The sequence below is a fragment of the Plodia interpunctella genome, chromosome 1 (assembly GCF_027563975.2).
Source record: "Plodia interpunctella isolate USDA-ARS_2022_Savannah chromosome 1, ilPloInte3.2, whole genome shotgun sequence".
NCBI lineage: Eukaryota > Metazoa > Arthropoda > Insecta > Lepidoptera > Pyralidae > Plodia > Plodia interpunctella.
Window position 1 is genome coordinate 9752966 of NC_071294.1, and position 6159 is coordinate 9759124.

Consider the following 6159-nt stretch of genomic DNA (forward strand, 5'->3'; position numbering starts at 1 on the left):
TGATACAGTTAAATGAAAAATTTGTTTTTATTATGGTATACATACCCAATTTCTTATATCGGTGCTATCAAAATGCGCAGAACGGAATAGGTTACCTCATATCGATGCGTAGAAAATTTATGCAATAAGTATTAGTTATGACTATCGCTGACAGTAATCACTATTATTATATATTTTCCGTCCAAACCAACAAAATTCTAACATTAATTGCATTTAGTATCGACATCGCGTGCAGCTAACTTAGTGACAATATTTCATTAAAATCCCTGCTGAAACTAGTCAGTTACAAGTTTAATATATATCCGATACTACACACTATCACCCAACTTTCGTTTGAGTCAATTCCAGACAAATTTTTTTATAAATGCCGTATCATTCTTACCATAACAGCACTCAAATTGGTTCATGATTTGGGCGTTTTAAATCCACAAACAGGCACACAGAAGCTAATTATTATATTTGTATCAAGGATATTCCCCTTGTCAGAGATATTGACAACGACAAGTAAGGACCGGATGAAAATTACGAATGAAAATGACAACTGATTCAATATAATTCATAATTCTAACTGGAACGGAAAACTCATAAAATGATTATCTATTGGAAAACTTACACGAATCAAAAGATTTTCAGACTAATTTTAGAAACAAAGGAATCTTTCCTTCGTACCGTCTCTTTATTGCTTTTTTTATAGGCAAAACAAACGGAAAAATGTCTAATAGGTCCCGATTGAAGTCATTATTTACCTCGCGTGACGTTAATCATTATTTGCCTTTAGGAACGTAACCAGCATAATGTAGCGAAAATAAATAAACCATCGGGGAAGTTTTCATGAACCGTTTTTTTTTCTTTTATTTGTTCAATACTGGCCGGAATTCTTGCTTAGAACTTAGACTAGCTTTAAGCGAGCGTTTTATGCTAACTTGAGTAATTTTCGTAGCATAATATAAGCGCATCTAAAATCAAGAGTGTACGGTACAGCTAAGAGTACTGTCAACACAGAACTGTGTAAAGATTTTTAATTTACATAATTATCACATTTCACAAAAATCCTATATTTTTCAATGATTGGTCCACACTAATTTAGTTTCGACACGCTAAGAAGAAGAACTTAAAGTTTCAATAACTTTTATTTCAGTTTCTAATATAAAGTGAATTCAATCATTCAAAATAATTATTAATTATTTTAAATTACTCATATTACGGTGCGGATAAAAAATTTGGTACCTAACTATCGAAGTATAAGAAGTTCTCTGATTTTCACATAAAAGTCCTACATACTTACAAAAAGGTCGGGTTGAGTAAACAACCCCTTCATTATGAAACCCGATCAACAGTTGCTCAGTCTCGCTTACAGCCGCGCGCTGATCTACCGACCTGTTTGTGCAACTTTTACATTAATTTTCAAGAAATATTCGTTTGGCTAATAAATTTATATAATTTCCTGCAGTAGTGTGAATATATCTTGTCTTTAAAAAATGGAAGAAGGATTATCTTCGTGACTTGGATATACTTTTAACTATATGAACCTGAATTGAGAGGTGAGTAAATATCTGCTCAGTGTATAAAATCCAAAAATATTTATATAACTGTACATTCTAAATTGATTCCGTTTATGGCGCACTAGCGCCACTACTTATCACATTTTATCAATTTCTTTTATTTTTAACGTAAAATAAAAATAATATTTTAACGGATTTTGCCCCACTAGATAAAGAATTTTAGTAGAAAATATTATATATAAGTAGTTTTCTATAATAAGTATAATGTGGTCACACACACACATTGGCTAAACGGATTTTGGTGGCCACTGTGACTACATTGTGTAATAGAAACTGTTATATATTATAAAACAAAGTCCACTGCCGCGTCTGTCTGTTCGCGATGAACTCAAAAACTGCAGCATGAATTTTCATGCTGTTTTCACCAATAGATAGTGTGATACCAGGAAGCTTTAGGCGTACAAATTATTGTTTTCGTCTTTGCACGTTACATACGTGCGAAGTCGGGACGGGCCGCTAGTCTTTTATAATTATCGATTCGATCGATATATCGATATTCGACATTGAGTTTATTTAAGTGTAGATAGATATACCTACCTACCAAACTGAATAACCGCTATATATTAATTTCATTAGTTGCGGTAAAGTCACGACATGGTCGCGTGTTCCCGAACTCGTAACAACATCGGAGACATCAATCGCTGCTATCGGAGATATTCAATCAGCTTTATAAAGGTTTTTATGTCTTACATTTACGTTCTGTGACCCTTGCACAAAATACAAAACGCACGAAAATGAAGAACTAGGTATAACCAAAGAAAAACAATAAATTAAAACTTGTTTGTGTTGATTTTTTTTTACATTAGGTAAGTAAAGAAAACGTAATGAGATTTTAAACTCACGAAGTATGTTAAACGCAATTTTGCTCTTTTATGAACTTATAACGCCTTAAAGCCTGGGGTGCACTTAAAAAAATAAACCTTGAAAATACGACTATAGATAATATTCGACAGTGGTTATACAACCTGCCAGCCTGCCCTCTTTGTGAATACTGCTGTTGCCTCTGAGAATCACAAAGTGTCTATCCTTTATCCACCGAAAAACAAGACATCTAGGAACCTACATCACTTTTATCGATTGTTAAAATAATGAATAGAACAGAAAGTGCCGTGATGTCATGCAATTAAAGAGTTATTCGAAGTTTGTCACCTTCATAAGCTTTTGAAAAATACCGCTTGTAAACAAACAGATCGCGCTTTATTTATTTGCGTCGTATAAGAAAATGAGTAATGGAATTGAATTTAACATTGTCAATTCTAACAAAAAAATCGGTAAGTAGGAAAAAAGCCAGACTTGTATGTTAATGCGCCGTAAATCGTGAAAGAAATTGTTTTTTAAACTACAAAAGCTTTCCTTCATCCTCCTTTTCCATTCCTGTCTCTGGTCTTGTCAAATGGGCATCGATCAAAGATAAATAAATATATAGGAACAAATCACACAGATTATGTTAGCCCCAAAGTACATAAGTTCGAAACTTGTTTTATGGGATACTAACTCAACGATACATATACAGATAAACATCCAAGGCCCAGGTCAATTTGAAATAGATGATTTTCCATGTTGACCTGACTGGGATCGAACCCGGGGCCTCCAGTATAGCAGTCCGGCATGATGACCATCAGGCCACGGAGGACGTCAAAATTAAGTATAGACGTAGGTAGGTATATTTTTATTTCATAAAATCGTCTTATCTAACCCTATAAATCACGTATGTAGTACTGTACCCTGCCAAAAAGAGCTGTTTACAAGCTGAGCGCTGCAGCAAGTTTTTCCTGCATTATGATGGCCGCGTCGTTATCAGACTTGCATGCATAATTTCCTGATAATGAGGTCGGGGAGCCGATGCCGGAGTTACGCGGTCACGATCCAGCACGGCTCACTCCAACTTAATCTATTTTGGTTTTAGTTAATCGATTATTGAATGCCAGACTTTGTAAGTGAATTTTAGTTCGCAAAATACTCTGAATACACGTTTGAATACTCAATGTAGGTACCTACTTAATTGATATAAGTATACTATCGGACGTGTGGTTCCGCACTAAAATAAGACCCTCCATATCCTCCCGTGTAGGTCGTATAAAGCATCTATATAGCCGTGGCACCTGAAAGACAACAATGGCATTCCCTAGGATGGATGACGCCAGGCAGGCGATTGATTGAAAAATCACTTGCAAATTTATCGCGACGTCACAATACCTAAAGCAACCGGGAATACGTGAGGTTGAAAGATAAGTAGATACTTTAAGTACTCCTAAACCAAGTCTCGCGAGGTATGTAATTTAGGGGCAATTTTTTATTACCTATTAAATATAGCGGCTCCTATATATACTCTTTAAATGCATATTTACTATGAGATCAGTGTCCAAATGAAAGCATCCCGTATTTAAAATTCTTTACCAACATCTCCAGCCCGAGAACGTAGCGTGCTATGCTATATTTCATTAGACTAATACTTCTGTGATAACCCTTGAAATTATGAAGAATATATCTACTACCTTCATCTTTATTTTATTTATTTTCTAGAGCAGGAAGGTCAGTCAGGGTACTTGACATGTGGAGGGAAGATATCTCTTCCTAAATGGCATGTCATATCCTCTATTTTGTTGGAAAGAGATCTCTGAGTCATTATCCAAACAGAACCCTTCCCTAACACTACTAAGTACACTCATATTATTTACGAGACTAAAGTGCTCCACTCAAACCACCGCAGCTGAAGGGTTTAGCCCGTCCAATGCCATTGAAGATAGCGAATCGACACAAATTGCTGCCAGCCGTCCGATGACACAGATAGACGATACCAACGAATAATTGTGCTTCCTCACGGAAACGGTAGATACATGCCGTTAAAATTATCTGATCTAGTATTCAGTTGGGGCTGAATATGATGTTTCAAATTTTTTATAAATATTTATTTGTCCTAATATATTTAAATATATTTATAAAATTGGCGGTTTTGTTATAGATTCTACAGCGTATTTAATGTACCCTATCCTTTACCGGGTATACAGAGCCAAGAGATCATATACTCAAAAGTCACGCAAGCAAACGAGCATGCACGATGCATGGTAGTAACCAAACACCATAGCCCATGGACACCAGAATCCGATACCGACGGGTCACCAATGCGTTGCCGACTTTTTGAGAAAACGATAGACGTTTTCTTGAAGGTCCCAATTTCGAATGATCTATTAGGCAATGCTGAATTGTTCAAAAGTCTATAAAATAATCGTGTATGCTCGATTATTTGTTATTTATTTCACCAAGGCTTAAAAAAAGCGAACAGTTATTTGATAACACTCCAATTGAAATTGAATTGATTTTTTATTATTATTCGAGTTCGCCATTACATTTAAGCCGAGTAACGGCTGTGATAACTATATCAAAATAGATAAGTTACCCACAGCTGTACAAACGGCGGATAAAAATAACGTGATTTATTACAAAAATAGTTTGTTCTGGTAATAAATGATGTCGGCTAACATTTGCACAATCCATAATGTTGTCAGGCTTTTGGGAAACGTTTACATAATCTACTTCACGAGCCCTACCCTGTTTTTCAAGGAAGAGGCCAGATCACTTACAAAATTATAAACATACAATATAATACCCTTACTTTATGTTAATAAAGCCTTGAGTAGCGAGACTGGAAGGCTGGTGAATACCTACTCAATGACAGCCTTATCTTGTCCCTTGATTTACAAAGATACATTTAATTTTGTACAATAAAGTTTAAATAAATTAAATAATGTTTCCTTCGCTTTCCAGCCCATCTGCATGGAAGGAACATTTCCATAAAAAACAGTTGCCTAAACTAAATCGTCTGAAACTGGTATAGGTAGGGCGGAAGCGGCGAGCGTGCAACCGGTACAAAACGAAGTATTGAAATTCAAAAACTTTATTTAAAAAACCGTTCGCAGCTGAAAGTGGTTAAGTAAAATTAAGTTTTACAATTTATGATTTCTACAAGCACGGAGCTATACCTACTATTAAATGATAGCAATAAGCAAGGGCACCTCAGAGCGAAAAGTTATTCCTTTCCTGTTCAAAATATGATAAAGTCGACCACATGTCAAGTTATCTTGGCTATAAGGCTGTATTTGCAATGAATTTTATTGAGCAGGATGTGTTGTAATAAGATGTTTCCCGATTCGAAAAGGCGGTTTAGGTTCTTCACTACTAGGTAATTTAAAACAAAAAGAATAACCATAAACATGAAATGGGGTCTGTTTTCGATATTTCCAGAACTGATAAAAAATGGTTCGCAACAAGGAGCCCGAAGGACCCATCAGCAACCCAGTGGAGGCCAAGAAACACCGGGACGAGTCGGTGGGCCACTTCCAGAACGGGAACTACGACAGAGCTCTCAACGCACTTCACAAGGTAGACAAATGGTTTATTTTGGAGCCCATCTATTCTGAACTATTTTCTTACTAAAAATAAAAAAAACTATAAGCCCATATAGGCAGATTTAGGTATAAATACGACTTCATTGTACTTTTAAAATCACCTAATTATAGTGTTGTGTGTATGTAAAAACTACTAGGTAAATTCTGATTTACAAGTTAGGATAAGAACAGAAATATATATATATCTTTAT